Here is a 16,630-nt window from a genome sequence, read left to right on the forward strand (position 1 = left end):
ACCAATTCACTGCAAGTCATGATATGACCCTGCTTTCATTGTCCTCTTTGAAAAGGAAGGGCCACTACTACCAGCAACAACTGGTTGAACTAAGTGTCGAAGAAAACTAGGCTGAACAAGTTGTGGTACATGTTTGTGATGGAATAATATTGTCCTATACGAAGTTATGAGCTCAATGATCTTAGAAAAATACGGCTAAACTTGCACAAAATAATGAAGAGCAAAATGAGCAGAATCTAGGAAATGTTATATACAGTAACAATAATATTGTTTTAAAAACACCTTTGAAAATGTGATGATGCACTGTAATCCTGACTATTGGGTAAACTGAGGTTGGTGGATCACTTGAAGTTGGGAGTTCTGAGCTACAGTAGAGCTAAAGCCAATTGGGTGTCCTCACCAAGTGCAGCACCGATACAGTGAGTCAGAACTGAAGGTGGGGGGGGGGCACTCAGACTGCCAGACTGCTTTAGGAGAGATGACTCAGCCCTGTCAGAATTAGAGCAGATCAAAGCTTCCATGATACTCAGGAGAAGGGTCTGCCCCCTCAGGGGATTCTGTACTCCTGGCCTACACAAGATAGGGAGATCCTGTCTCAAATTTTTTTTTTTTTAAAAAGATGCTGCTCTCACAACCTGTGGAGATGTTTTCCATGACTACTCATGTATAACATATTGGATTGCTTGAGTTCTTGGGGGTAGGGGTGAGAAGGGAGGGAGGAAGAGAAGTTGGAACACAAAATTTTAAAAAATTGATGTCAAAATTTGTATTTACATGTAATTTGGAAAATAAAATTCTAAACAGAAAAAAAAAAATAAAAACACCTTTGAGTGAATAAGTCACTTTGACTATTATAAATCCCCAAATTCACTACAAAGGACATATGAAGGAAGATGCTATCTGTATTCAGAGATAGAACTGATAAATAAAACTGTATATAGGATGGTTTTTACATAAATATATATGAAATATGTATGTGCTTATACACACATGCATATGTGTCTAATGATAGCCATTTTTAGAACAAAAGAGAGGGAAGAAGGAAGAAAAAAGGGAAAAAGTTATGTGATATATATATATGTATATATATGTATATATACACATATATATACATATATACATATATATGTATATATATATGTATATGTATATATATATGTATATATATGTATAATATATGTATTAGAGGAATAGCAAGCACTACATAATAGATTTGTAGTTTCATGTACAATCATCTTTTTTTTCTATTCTACTATGTTATGGAAATGCTTGTTTTACTTCTTAAGTTCGTGGAGGGGAGGGTGCATTCTGAGTATGGGAGATAGTCATTGCAAATCCATGAAATGGAAAATGGAGTAAAGTGTACAAGGTCCAATTGAGTAGTATATGGGAAGAACAATAATAAGTATTAAGGTTAGAAAGGTTTGAGAAGCTTAAAATATGGAACAGAGAAGTTTATATTTATTGCTAGAGGTAATGAGGAGCTACTGGAGTTCTCATGTATCCCTTCAGTCTTTTCTTCTCCAAGCTAAATACCTCCCCCTCCTTTCCAGTTGTTCCAATTAAATCTCATATGGAGTCAAGGCCCTTCACAATTCTGTTCATCCTCCTCCAAAGACTTTGTAGCATATTTATGTTCTTCCTAAATTGTGGCACTTGGATTTGAACAGAATTTTCAACCATGGTTTGATTAGGATAAAGTATAATGGGACTACCATGTCCTATTCCTGGAAAGCTGTGCTTTCTTTAACGTAGCCCAAGATTAAATATTGTTGTTGGTGATGGGGTTTGGTTTTTTTCTTTTTTTTCTATCACACAGAATTGTGGCTCATATTGAACATGCCTTTAACCAAACCCTTTATGTCTTCATCAGAATGCTATATAAATGGTTGTGTCTCAGCCTATTTGAATATCGTATCCATCTCAATGTTTTAGTACAATATGTTAGTCCAGTATGATCTTTTGGGAGCCTGGCATTGTCATATGGTGTTAGCTAACACCCCCAGCTTTTTGTCATCAATAAATTTAATGAATACAACACCTCTGCCTTTATCCAGATAATTGATAAAAATATTAAAGAACAGAAGGCTTAGCAGAGATCCCTAGGTCACCCCATTATAGGCTTCTTGCTAGATCAATACCAAACTTGTAACAATTACATCTAAATATAGGGTCTAAATTTATCTAAATTTAATGAATACAACACCTCTGCCTTTATCCAGATAATTGATAAAAATATTAAAGAACACAGGGCTTAACAGAGATCCCTAGGTCATCTAGTCTAAATCCTTATAATAATATTATCATCTAGTCCACCTTTTTCATTTTTCATAACAAAAGTATGAAATATTTTATCAAGTACTTTACTAAATTCTAGTACAATTCTATCTGCAGCATTACCCTGATCTACCAGTTTAGTAAGCCTGTCAATCAAGAAAATAAGATTAGCCTTGGCAAGGTAGGACCTGTGTTCAGTGAAGCCAGACTTACTTTTTGTAATGCTTCATTTTCTAGTTGTTCAGGAACCATCGCTTTAATGATCCATCCTGAAATTATCCCAGCAATCAAAGTCAAGCTCATTTGGTTTTCACTTTGCACACTGATCTCCTCCCTCTTTTGAAAGTATAACACTAGCCCTTCTCTGGTCTTGTGATATTTCTCCCATGCTCTATTATGTTTCTGACATCACTGACAGTGGGTCAGCATTTTCATTCACCAGATATTTTAGTACTGGAAGATTTAATTAATTTGGAAGAAGTAATTTGAATTAATCAAGGGCAACAGGGGCTTTTTTTACTATCCCCTTATTTACTTATGTAAATGTAAATTATGTACTATGTATTTTTCTGTTTTGATCCTGTCGTTCTCATCCTTGGTACATGAAACTGATAGCAAAGACAATTTGAACAATTCTCCTTCCCTCTAATGTAAGTTATAATCATCCTTACTATCCCAAACAAAGATCCTAGGCTTTCTTTGCTCCTCCATTTCCCTCCAATATTACTAAAAAGAAGACCCCCTTTATCATTGTTTTTGGCTTCAATTGCCAGGCTTAGCTCATTCTATATTTGAGTACTCCTGACAGTAATCTTGTCTCATTGTACCATATTTCTGGATTCCTTCTGTTATGTAACAATGCTTCCATATTTTGTATATATCTTTTTGTTTTGTTTTGTTTTTGTTTTGCAGGGCAATGAGGGTTAAGTGACTTGCTCAGGGTCACACAGCTAGTAAGTGTCAAGTGTCTGAGGCTGGATTTGAACTCAGGTACTCCTGAATCCAGGGCTGATGCTTTACCACTGCGCCATCTAGCTGCCCCTGTATATATCTTTAAAAAATCTAAGTAGTTTGTGGGTTCCCTATATATCCACATATATCTCTTCATATTAATACCATTTTTCCTCCTTATCAGATTTCCCCCCTTTTTTTGTCTTTGGAATTTCATTCATAAGAAGTTTTCATTCTTCTTGATTTAACCTCCAGTAGAATTGCAGTCCATGGTATTGCATCTATCCTTTCATCTCTTTGAAATATACCATCTCCAAATCTAGGATGCCCTTTAGTTTGTGCTGGTTTTCCTGTACTCTCTCAAAAATTTTAGGAAGAAGGAGGAATCACTTTCCCCAAGTTTCTTATCATTTGTTTCCTAGAAACCTGTTCCTCTCCATTAAGGAAAATCAGATACAAAATAGAAAAATAAAGAATTTATTAGATGCTCTGCTCTTGACAGAGTGAGAACTCAACCAGTATCTGGATAATTGACGCTCCTCATTATATGAGCCTTTGTGCCAGGCTTGTAATTTGTTTTCCTAAAAACATATCTATTTTTTTTTTCTGTCCAGGAAAGTTTGTAGTATGCTCTGATTACAAATTTGGACATAGTGAGGTCCCACCCACCCCAAATTTGTTCTGTGCTAATTGAACTAATAATTGATATGCCTCAGTTTTTCCTTCTATAAAATATGCAGTGAAGCTAAAATGAGTTAATTGACAGAAACATTTTAAAAAATAAATGTACTATAAGAACAATAGCCTGTTCTAACTCATTTGGAGACATGCACCATTAGCTCGTACTAATTAGACAGTCTAGGGAGTTGCTAGCCACTGTCAACTGCCCAAAAGCTAATGCTAATTAAACTTTTTATCTTCTAAAAATATGAGATAGACTATCTCATATTACCATGTGTACCACAAAGGGTTCTTTTTTGTTTTGCTTTGTTTTGTTTTTGTGAGGTAATTGGGGTTAAGTGACTTGCCCAGGGTCACACAGCTAGTAAGTGTTAAGTGTCTGAGGCCGGATTTGAACTCAAGTCCTCCTGACTCCAAGGCTGGTGCTCTATCCACTGCACCACCTAGCTGCCCCAACAAAAGGTTCTTTTTGAACAAAAAGAATTTAGACCTTAGGACAACTAAGTGATATAGCAGATGAAGTGTTGGGATTGGAATCAGGAAGATCTGAATTTGAATCCTACGTCAGACATTTACTTGCTATGTGACCTTAAGTCAAACTCTTTGAACCTCTGTTTCTTCATATGATAAATAAGAGGTTAGACTTGCTGGATTCTAAAGTCCCTTCCAGCCATCCTACTATTCTATGGTAATAAGCTAAAGACAGGGTAGGAATAGAAATAGTTAGAAGGGGAAGGAGAAGCAACAGTCCTCAGGATAAGGCTGGAAAATAAAGGCCATCCATCCAAATGGTGTCATGCATCACTAAATACCTAACTAAACTTGGCGGTGCCTCCTCCACTCTTTGACCTTGATTGACAGGTTAAATTTTTTTTTTTTCGGGGCAATTGGGTGACTTGCCCAGGGTCACACAGCTAGTAAGTATTAAGTGTCTGAGGCCAGATTTGAACTCAGGTACTCCTGAATACAGGGCCGGTGCTCTATCCACTGCGCCATCTAGCTGCCCCAACAGGTTAATTCTAGAATATCCAGTCTGCCATTTTCATTTCAGGTTCTTTACAGTATATCCTTGAGTGAGGCTCAAATGTTATGAGAGACAATGTGTTAAAATGGAACACATATTAGATTTGGAATGAGGAGACAGGTTCTAATACAGAGTTTCATAGTTAAAAACTGTGTGACCCTTGGCAAGTCAATTCTCTCTGAGCCTCAATTTCCTGTTTGTGAAATGGGCGTAATACTTACCCTATCTACCTCATATAGCAGTAGGGAGGGAAGTTCTTTGAAAGCCTCAAATAGCTATATAAAATGAATTATTTTATATATGTAAATATTTCTTACACCTGAGAGTGGACTGTTCTAGCCTAATAGATGATAGCTGTTGGATCAACAGTGGAGTTTCTTATAGAACACATGACAAAGTTCACAGACTACTACTAATGCCTAACCTCCTAAACAAGAAGTGGAGGGGGTCTTAATTTTTTGAGGGGAGCTTATTGACTTTTGTGAGCATTCTTATGTATTTTCTGCATGAAAGGAGCGTATGGGCTACTGTGAGTACTATAAAGGTACTGCGTTTTCTGTGCAGTGAAATAAAGACTGACCTTTATCTGATATGCACTTTTTTATCCCTTCAATATTTGTGTGGAATTATGTATCCTTTTATTCACATTTGTGAAATCTTAGCCATAATTGAAACAATATACAATAGGAGAAATACTATTGACTCTGAAGCAGTAGAATATGGATTCAAATCCTGTCTTCAAAACTTACCACCTGTGTAACATTAGACCTCCCTTAGCCTCATTTTCCTCATCTGTAAAATGAGGAAATCAGACTATATTGCCTTAAAGGTCTTTTCCAGCTCTAAATCTATGATCCTATGAGTTTTAGGTGTGAGAGGTGTTTTTAAGGATTACTGTCATGGAGAAAGTTGGGCATGTAGGTCTTTAGATTAGAAAAGAGGTTTGAACACTGAAACCATGAGAGTGAATGAGATTACCAAAGGTGTGAGAGAGGAATGGACCAAGGAAAGAACTTTAGGGAATACCTGCCTTAATGTAGCAGAAATAGGAGTCAGCGCAGGAAATAGATAATAAGTGATTAGGGAAATAAGAAGAACCAAGAAAGTGGAGTGCCTTGGAGTCAAGAGGAGAAAGAAACCAGAAGAGGAACAGGGATTAGGGTGAAGGGCAAGTTATCAATTTCAACAATGGAGAAGTCAAAGAATATGAAGAATGAAAAAATACTAATGTATCTAGTGATTAAGATATTACTTGTGAACTCTGAGAGAACAATTTTAGTAGAGTAAAAGCAACAGAAATCTTGAGGCAAAGAGGTTGAGGAGATTGAGAAAGTAAGCGTACTGGATGTAGAGTTTCCACAGGATTTTGGATCATGGAGGAAAAAATGAATTTAGATTATGAAAGGAGGAGCAAGATGGGCAGTAGTTGAATGGAATTACTGGTTGGAAATCAGAAATTCAAGGGAAATGTTTTTAGGGTTGAGGTGATCTAAGTAAACTTTTGTAGACACAGTAAGGAGGTCAAAGTCCTCTAGGACTTGAAAGGCAAAGTTCATCACAGGCATAGGCAGAAGGAATAGCTTAGTGAAGGGGGTAATCATATACCTGAAACAAAAGAGAGAACATGTAATGATACTGAGAAGTTTGCATGACTAGAGATGGGGACTTAAGGATACTTCCACTTGATGGATGCCATATCTAAGTGGAGAAAGAGGTTGTTTAGATAATCTACTCTTTTCGTGTATGCATATGTATGCTGGGAAGGTTATTGGCACCCTGTGTGGGAAGAGGCGGACGGGCAATTAGAGCCTTAAGGAGAAAATAATAGATTTAGAAAAACCACTATGACATAGATAGAGGGAAATGTTAATCTTCATGTAAGAAATACAAACAGAAACAAAAATTGGAAAGTTACAGTATTTATTTAGAGCTCATTCTTGATGATATCTGTGTAAAACAACTAGAAACTCAAATTCTTATATTCCTTGTGTGCTATAAATTAATTTTTTAAATAAAACACTAGTTAGAGTAAGATTTTTTTTCAATAGTTATAGTTTGGTAGTCCCCTAAAGCTTAACTCATTTTCATTGTCATGATGTATAATTGGGTGTAATGCCCTGAAGAGTTAACAATGAACTGAGCCCCTATGCCATTTTCCAGATGACTTGCCTGTTTACAGAAAGTAATCAGAAACCTAAAAAATCGCCACACCTCTGTATAGAAAACAAAGTTGATAATTAAGTCAATTATTTATGTGATGAAATAATGAGATTTAGCAGATACTCAAAGACCCACCTGGAAATTAATCTAGACTGATTGAATCAAGTGAGAGTGATTAACTGCTGATTAGCCTACTTCAGGTTAACTGGATTGTAATCACACCCTGAGAACACCTTCAGAATCAATGGATTTGGATGACACCAACCAATCAGCTTGAAGCAGTGTGTAAGGACTCTGTTCCAGACCTATATAAAAAGCTTCCACAATCAGTTTGCTGGAGAGGGTTCGTGATTGAAGCAGACTTGTGGCAGAGGACTTGAGGAAGAACCAGACCAGGCTGGAACTCTAGGCTAAATAGGCTTTTTTCTTAACTTTCTGAACTCCATGGGAATATCTGTATGCTTTAATAAATGTTTAATGCCCAAGGACTGGTGCTAAAGCTTCTAATTTAAGGCGACCACAATTTGGATTTTAAACATCACATTTACATAACTTAAATCCAAAACTAACATGGAATGATGATGGGTAGGACTGCCCTGTGGTCTTTCTGGAGAAGTATATCCCCTAGGAACTCATGTGAGAACTCAGTAAGTGATGTCTTTATTCTACCACACGTGTTTATAAAATAGGTCTCTGTTTAATACACATAGTACATATGGTATGGATGAGATAGAGGGAGTTTTCAATAACTGGATGAAAACAGGGGAGACACAGGAGCTTGGACCTTGCCCTGACATCCTATTTTTCTAGTTATTGTTCTGAGGGGAGACAGATAGATAGATGGATAGATAGATAGATATACATAGATACACACAGCACACGTTTTACAACACTCAGTTCCCATTCTGACATGCTGCTTTGAAAATCCTAAGTCTAAAACACTGTGTTAAAGACTCCAGGGCACCTAATACTGTGGTGAATGGTAATGTAGCATGCTACATGAGTAAATTGTTGGCAGCTGGTCATTGTTATTGTGGTTGTGGTTGTTTGTCTTTCTTTCTTGAAGAGGACCAATGATATCAGGAAAGTAACATCATGACTTGCAAGTAAATTGAATTTCAGTGAGTCAGGGCTGTGCAAGGTCACCAGCCTCATTTTGTCCTTCATAGCCATCTGGGTTCAGTGGAAAGATATGGATCAGGATAACCGGAGATGGCTCTGGATTCAATGGGAGACCTTGGCCTTTTTAAGCCAAGGTCTTTCCCATGTCTCAGTTTGTCTAAGACTACACTCATGGGGTTTTCAGGCTAGATTTCTTTTTCTTTCTTTTTGTTTTTTGTTTTGTTTTGTTTTTGGAGGGGCAATGAGGGTAAAGTGACTTGCCCAGGGTCACACAACTAGTAACTGTCAAGTGGCTGAGGCTGGATTTGAACTCAGGTACTCCTGAATCCAAAGCCAGTGCTTTATCCACTGTGCCACCTAGCTGCCCTAGATTTCTTTTTTAAGGACCATACCTTAAACCCAAATCACTCTGGCCTCATTTGGTTATTGTTTAGGCCCTGATGGCTCAGAGTGAGCGTTAATAGCAATTGTTTCTATTTTGGCTGAGAGTCTTCCCCTCCCTGATTTAATTTTTCTTTTTTTTTTTTTTTGATGAGGTAAAAGAGGCCATTCTTTGCTTAGTTTCTTACCTAGCCTTAATCACTGAATGGCCATTGCCTCAGATGAACTGAGATTTGGGAAAGACCTTAGTTTTAAAAGGCCAAGGTCTCCCATTGCATCTAGGGCTATCTCCAGTTGTTCTGATCTGTATCTTGCCACTGGACCCAGATGACTCTGGAGGAAAGAGTGAGACTGGTGACTTTGCACAGTCCTGCCTCACTGAAATCCAATTCACTTGCAAGTCATGGCAGTTGCTCATCCTGTTTTTGTGAAGTAGCAGGAGATGTCTGGAGTAACTTATCAGATGCAGAGATCAATGATTCTCAGGAGGTGTGTGTGTGTGTGTGAGGGGGGTATGGGGTGCATGGTAGCTTTGGAAAATGATTGTGAGAGTGTTCTGGGCTTGATTTAATTCCTAATTATTCACCTTGCATTCTGCTTTAAGTAATGATAATTTAATTTACTGTGATGCCAAATGGTTTATTCTGATGGTGAAATTTAGTGAAAATGGGGACTTGTGAGTTGTGATTATCTTTTGAGTGCCATGGACCTAGGAGTAACCAAGAGAGGTCTATGTTAGTGGTCTCTGGAGTTAATACTCACTTAGCTAAAAGTTTTCAGATACTTGAAGTGGAAATATTCTTAACTTTAATTATCCAATTAATAACCTCAATTCTCCACTGAATTATTAGTAGAAACAACCCCTGTCGGTTTATAAAGTTGTTTTCTATTGAACAGAATCCTGATATATATTTTCAATTGGGAAGAACATAAAATGTAGAGTTATATAAACAATGACAACCTGCTTGTTCTGTATGCGTGGGAATGGGTTGGAAAGAAATCATTGGCTCATAGAATTTTAAAGTTGAAAAGGACCTTAGAGATCATGTATTCCCACCCACTCATTTTACAGATGAAGAACCTGAGCTAATAGGATTAGAACTAATTTTTGGCCTTTGTTGTAGGACCTGTGTGATTCCCCCCACACCAGAGGCTTACAGGAATGTTAGAATTAAATTTTGGATTAAATAGATTTACCAGAAGTACTGTAACGCTTAAGTCTATGAAATAGTAATCACATTGGCAAAGAGATCTATACGAATATAGTTAAAATAAAATATTTTATGTTGACACACCAAAAACAGATGGAACCAACTCTAGGCAAAACTGTGATGTCCCTGTTTTGTCTTTAGAGCTTCTGGTCTGTCTTTCTTTCTTGACTTTTTCTCTATTTTCTAATATATAATTTTCTACCTAGAGTCAGCTAGGTAGCACAGTAGCTAGATGATTAGACCTAGAGTCAGGAAGACTTGAGTTAAAATTCATCATCAGACACTTACTAGCTGTGTTATCCTGAGCAAATCATTTAACTGCTGTCTCAGTTTCCTCAGCTCTAAATTGGGATAAATATAGCACCTCCTTCCTAGGGTTGTGAAGATAAAATGAGATAAAATTTGTGAAGTGCTTTGTAAACCTTCAAATGCTATCTAAGTGGTAGTTATTATTACTTATTCTCCATACTCTATGTTTTAATGTCAACTTCATCTCTTCCTCAAAGTAGAAAAAACATCAGTGAGTTTATTAACACCAACATTTTCAGAACTTACTGTATTTTACCTCTCAGAATCAATCAATCAACAAATACTTATTAAAACCTTAAATTTTCTCCATACTCTGCAAAGCACTGGAGATAGAAACATAAAAGAAAAAAAAAAAACCTTCAGGAAGTACCTACATTTCAAGAACCCCTCAAGAAGTGAAGGGAAGCCAAAGGAATGTTTTGCTAAGGGAGGCATGTGACCTGCATTGGTGAGGAATATATTTTTGGATGGTTATCTTTTCAGAGTTCAGAAAATCAAAACACTCAGGTTTGTCCATTCTGCCTATGCCTAAATTCCTAAAGGCAGACTTGAAAATAATTTCATATTTAGAACATTTAAGTTTTTACTTGACAAGAAAAATTTCCAATATCAGTAATTTAACTTCCTGTGAAGAACAGCATTTACTTTGTGTGTGTTTGTGTGTGCACATTTAATTGTGGGGCGGGGGGAATAAAGGATATTTATAAAGTCAGGATTTAGAGTAAGGTTCACTCCCTGGTCAATCATTACTGATCATCTGATCATGAAAATTGATTTGCTAGTTGGCTTGCTAGGTGGCATGCTAGACAGAATGACTTGCCTGGAGTTAGGGAGACCTGAATTCAAATGTGACCTTAGATACTTATTAGCTATGTAACTTTAGGTAAATTACTTAATCTCTGTTTGCCTCAGTTCCCACAACTCTAAAGAATAGATAATAAGGGGCAGCTAGGTGGCGCAGTGGATAGAGCACCAGCCCTGGAGTCAGGAGGACCTGAGTTCAAATTCGACCTCAGACACTTTACACTTACTAGCTGTGTGACCCTGGGCAAGTCACTTAACCCCAACTGCTTCACTAAAAAAAAAAAAAAAGAATAGATAATAATAGCACCCCCCTCCTAGGATTGTTGTATCAAAGGAGATAATAATTGTAAAGTGCTTAGCACAGTGCCTGTAGTAAGCACTATTTGTTAGCTGCAATTATTAGTCATAGCATTTTAGATGTAGAAACAACTTTAGAAATCCCTTACAGTTTAACCTCTTCTTTTTTCTAGTTCAGGAAATTTGAAGGCCCCAAAGGTGAGGTAACTTTTCTAAATTCACCCAACTAAATAAAGGCACTGTCAGAACTGGAAGCCAGGGTTCCTGATTCCCAGGCCACAGTTCATTGAGCTAAATGAGGCTTCAATCCTTCTCCACACACTGCTCCTCTTTCTCTTTCCCATTAAGTAATTTATTACTAGGAGGAAATGAAGAGCAGAACTGTTCTTGAAAAAAACTTCATTTTGAACATTCTTGTTAATAGGTAACCATTCAGAACATTTTCCACTGATCCTATGAGTTAATAATGTGACTAAAATGTGACAAAAATAATGGACAGAATAGAAAAACTGGAATCTGAGATGGAAAGTCTTACCAAAGAAGCAAAACAGTAAACAATATATTGGGAATATAGATACACCAAAGTTAAGGATAATTTGGAAGAAAAGAAGCAAGAAAAGATAAAAGAAAATAAGTTCTCTGTCCAAGGAAAGCATACTGACCTCAGAGATAGAATCATAAGATAATATAATAATAAGATAAGGATCATAGTGATGTGGGAGGCAAAAAAAAAGGGTTAATAGAAAAACCTAAGACCCTAGCTCTAATTCAGATAAGAGCTCTAAGAGGGATTCAGACCCCAGTTAATGGTTAACTTACAAGTCAAGATGCTAAGTTCTCTTACCCACAGTAATCAGTACCCATAACAGGAACATAAAAGGGGCAGGTCAATGTAACAATGATAAAATTGACAGGCTATAGAAATTCAGACTAGAAATAAATGATAGGGGCAGCTAGGTGGCCAGTGGATAGAGCACTGGCCCTGGAGTCAGGAGTACCTGAGTTCAAATCTGGCCTCAGAGACTTAACACTTACTAGCTATGTGACCCTGGGCAAGTCACTTAACCCCAATTGCCTCACTAAAAAAGAAAAAAAAAAGAAATAAATGATAAATGAAGATATTTTGAAACTAGTCATGGGAATCAGAAAGAGACATGTGCAGAAAAGGCCAAATTTGTCCCCAGATTCACCTTATGACTCTAAACCCCCCAAAACACACCTCCATTGAAAAAGGTACCCACCTTGGGGGTTGGCTTAGGACCCCAGGAATGACAAATTAGGATAAGCCTTCCCCTGTACCTCCCTAAGGTGGAGATTATTATAATGAGACTGATAAATCAATTTATTCATACTATAAATATAACTGTCATTTCTTTCCTTATTCCAGAAATACCTTTCCACTATTCTGGTTCTCTCCCTCTGGTCAGTCACCCACAGTATTGCAATAAAACTTGGGAAACTGAGTCACTGAGACTTGTAATTCTTTTGGGACAACTCATGATCAATTTGACCCCAAATTCCAGCTCTCATCAATAGGTCTCCCAGAAGAACAAGATAAGATAAAAACTTGAACACTAGGATGCAAGAGAATTGCCCAAAACTTCTAAACACAGAAAATGAAATACCAATGGAAATAATTCATAGATTGTGTTGTGGGCCCAAAGTACCCCAGAAGTTCTCTGGGGCACACCAAGGAATCTTCTCCTTGAGAAACTAAAACAGAGGACAGATATGCCTAGAGAGATAAGTGGAACCAGATCAGACTGAGCTACCTTCAGGACCTCCACCCTTCATTCTGATCTCCCTTACCCTTGGGGAGATAAATTTGGGTGTGGCTGTGGCCTTTGTGTCCTGAAAAGAGAGATGGCTTGAGAGATCAGTAGCCACCCCTCACCCAATTCCTCTAGTCACCACCAGTGGGGGATGGTCCTCCCTCACTAAAGGAACTTTCCACAGTCAAATGGTCACACCCCCATCAGTCCCCTATAAAAGTACCTACCAGCCTCCTGCTCCAGGAGATTGGTACTGTGCTTTGTTTCATACCTTTCTCCCCATGAGAAGTCCAAGGATTTCTTTCATGGTTTCCCTTCCACCCCTTCCCTTCCCTTGCCCCTAATAAACTACCATCTTATTCTAACCGCTTTTGTGTGCAAGAGGGTGTAATTCTTCAAAGAGGAATTCCTAAGAACCCCAAACCCTAACCAAACCCGTACCCCATTTCCCACATAACATTTGTCTCCAGAAAAAAACAACAAAAACAAACAAAAACTAAGATTTTAAAGTCCAAGACACACAGTGGTTAAATTTACAATGCAATTCAGAAACACTAAATTCTATAAGTGATCAGGAGAAAGAATTTCAAATATAAGGGAAGGAAATTCAAATAACAATACTATTCTGAACCCATAAGGAAACAGGAGAGAATGGAATAATGTGTTCTGGAAGAGCAACAGAGCAATTTACCCTGCAAATAGGAGTTTAACCATAAATGAAAAAAAGATAGATATTCAATAATAAGGGGCATTTGAAACATTCTGAGAAAGAAAACCATACCTGAAGAGATTACTTACTTCTTGAACACCCTGGACAAGAGAAATACAAGAGGGGTGAATGAATGTAGCAGCCAAGGACAGCAGCAACAGAGTAATAGTGGAAAGAACAGTAAGAGACTTTTTTCTAAATGTACTGATAACTACAAAATTTACTGAGAACTGATTCCCCACCCAATCCCCCCTACCTAGGGGGGCTAACCAATTGCCTGGGGCTAACCAATCTTTTGTCAATTCCAGACTCTAGATGGATTTATGGACCTTCCCCCAAGCAAAATGATCTCCCCCTCCCCCCAACTTCCTGGACTTTGTTATTATGTAAAAGGATCCACCTATATTAAGTAGTTTCTATTTAGAGTTAGTAGCATCTATGCTTAAATTAGGAGTAATTCTAATGTTTCTTTTGTTAAAGGTTCATTTATGTTAAGTAGTTGCATGTGACTCTGAAGCAATCTTTTGGTTCCCTTTTGTTTTGTTACCCCATAAAAACCCTGTCCTCAGTTCCCATCAGCTTTGCTATACCAGGAGCTATAGTTCCTTTGCCTGGATTAGACTTTATTTCTCCTATATTGATTGTTTCCTTAATTTCCAGGTTAACAGTACACAAGGAGACAATGGTGAGGGGAAAAAAGTCAGGTGCTGATAACTGTGAAGAAAGATGGATCTGGGACCTTAGGAATAGAACCTAGTGACCTACCTGTTTTTTATGGGGAAGGGGGAGGGGTTTGAGGCACGATTAGATTACAAAATGTCACAATAAATGAAAAGGGGAGGAGAGCAGGGGAATAGAAGGTAGTATGGAATGATGTGATGTATATTGGCCAAACCTGTGGCTAGCAATGAGGGGAAGGTATCTCCAGTGGTCTTAGGAAAAGAAGAACACACAGGGCAATGGGCAAGTACAGGTGAAGTGGGTAGATTGAAAGGGTGGAAAAAAGAGACCTTGAATTGGTAGTGTCGCTGGTTCTGTGGGTTCCACTGAAGTATGCGCCTAAGGGTGAAGGAAGATGTTCTGAGAATGGAGATAGGATTCTTGTGCTGGATATAGTTGGTGGGATTTGGTACTTGAAAAGACCTTGGGAAGGTGGGAATTGGAATGTTTCAGCACAACTGGTATTTGGGGAACTGGGAAGGCTCGAGCATAGGGAGGAGATTTGGAGGCAAATGAGAAAAAGAAGGTAACCAGGATTAGGTATAGAGTTATAGTAGATTGCATACTCAGGGATGTGTCCTGGGGTCCTGCTCTGGAAATGAGACATAAGGAAAAAGGGAAATCCATGAGGCAAGGGCTATAAAGGAGTGGCAGAAACTGTATAGAGAAGAGAACCCAGAATAGATACCTTGGAAGTTTTAATTCCATAAGGAATACAGAGAATAGAGAGAATTTAGAAGTCATTAAACAGAGAATGAGGGTCTAGAGTCTACAGAAAGAGTAAGGATAATGAAGAGTAAGAGAAACACTGTCTAGAAAGGGGTATTAAAAAATTTAAAAACCCTAATGAACAAAACTGCTTGAAGGAGAGGAGAGAAAAGGATAGAACTACTTGATTAACTGAGACAAAAAAATAAGGATGAAAAAAAAATAAGATAAAAGCAGGAAACAAAAGGAATAAGCAAAACTTTAAAGGGAAAGGGTTAACAAATAGAAGCAGAGATGGGGGGTTGAAGAAACAAGAACCAGTGGGAATAGGGCCACCATAAAAAAGACTAACCTGAAGTTACTACAGGAATATGTCTGTGTTTACAATAAAAAAGGGGAAAAAAACCATAACTTGAAAAATACTATTAGAGAAAATAGAAGAAAACATAAATCTAACTCATAACTTTACACATGATTGGATTTAAGAATCCAATAAAAATGTGATAGATTGGATAAGAAAGCAGAACCCTACATTATGTTGCTTATAAGATACACATTTAAAAAACAAAGACATACACAAAACTGGGAATGAAAAAAAATTACTATGAATTAAGTGAATTTTAAAAATCAGGAGTTACAATTATAGTTTCTGACAAAGCAAAAACAAATATTCAAAAAATAAAAAGGCATAAACAAAGAAACTACATTATGAAAGGAACTATAGACAACAAACTAATATCAGTAATAAACTTATTTGTTCCAAATGTCTTAACATCCAAATTCAAAAGGGAAGCATTAAATAAGCTACAAGAAGACATATACAGTAATGTAATAATGACAGGATACTTCAATATTCTTCTCTTAGTTTTGGATGTCTAACATAAAGATAACCAAAGGGAAAATATGGAACTGAACACATTACTGGAGGAACTAGAGTTAAAAGACTTATAATATCTTCTAAATGGGAATGCAAAATAAAATATATATTATTTAATATCACATGGAACTTTTACCCCCAAAATGACTATGTATTTGGGCATGTATATTACAAACAAATGTAAGAAGTAGAAATATTAAACACATCCTTTAGACACCATGACAAAATAAAATTAGTTTAGTTTAGGGACCACAGACAAAAGACCCAGACCTAAATGGAGAATTATCAATGAAATCCTAAATAATGAGTGGGTCAAAGACCAAATCATAGAAACGATTAAGTCCAGCATTTTTTCCCATTACACCACACTACCTCTCTTATAACCTGATAAGAGAATGAGCACCAAAAATGAGGGAGGGGGACAGTTAGGAAGGCTTTCATATAAACTATGACACTGACCTGAGCCTGAAGAAAAGTTAGGGATTGTAAAAGGTGATGTTAAAGAGGAAATAGATTCTAGATTCCAGGCACAGGAGACAGCTTGTGCAAAGGTATTTTTAATTTCTAAGAGGGAGAAAGGAAATCTACCTTTTTGGAGAGAAGTTGATAAGTCACTAGAAACTGATC

Source organism: Dromiciops gliroides, chromosome 4 (genome assembly GCF_019393635.1).
Source record: "Dromiciops gliroides isolate mDroGli1 chromosome 4, mDroGli1.pri, whole genome shotgun sequence".
Taxonomy (NCBI): domain Eukaryota; kingdom Metazoa; phylum Chordata; class Mammalia; order Microbiotheria; family Microbiotheriidae; genus Dromiciops; species Dromiciops gliroides.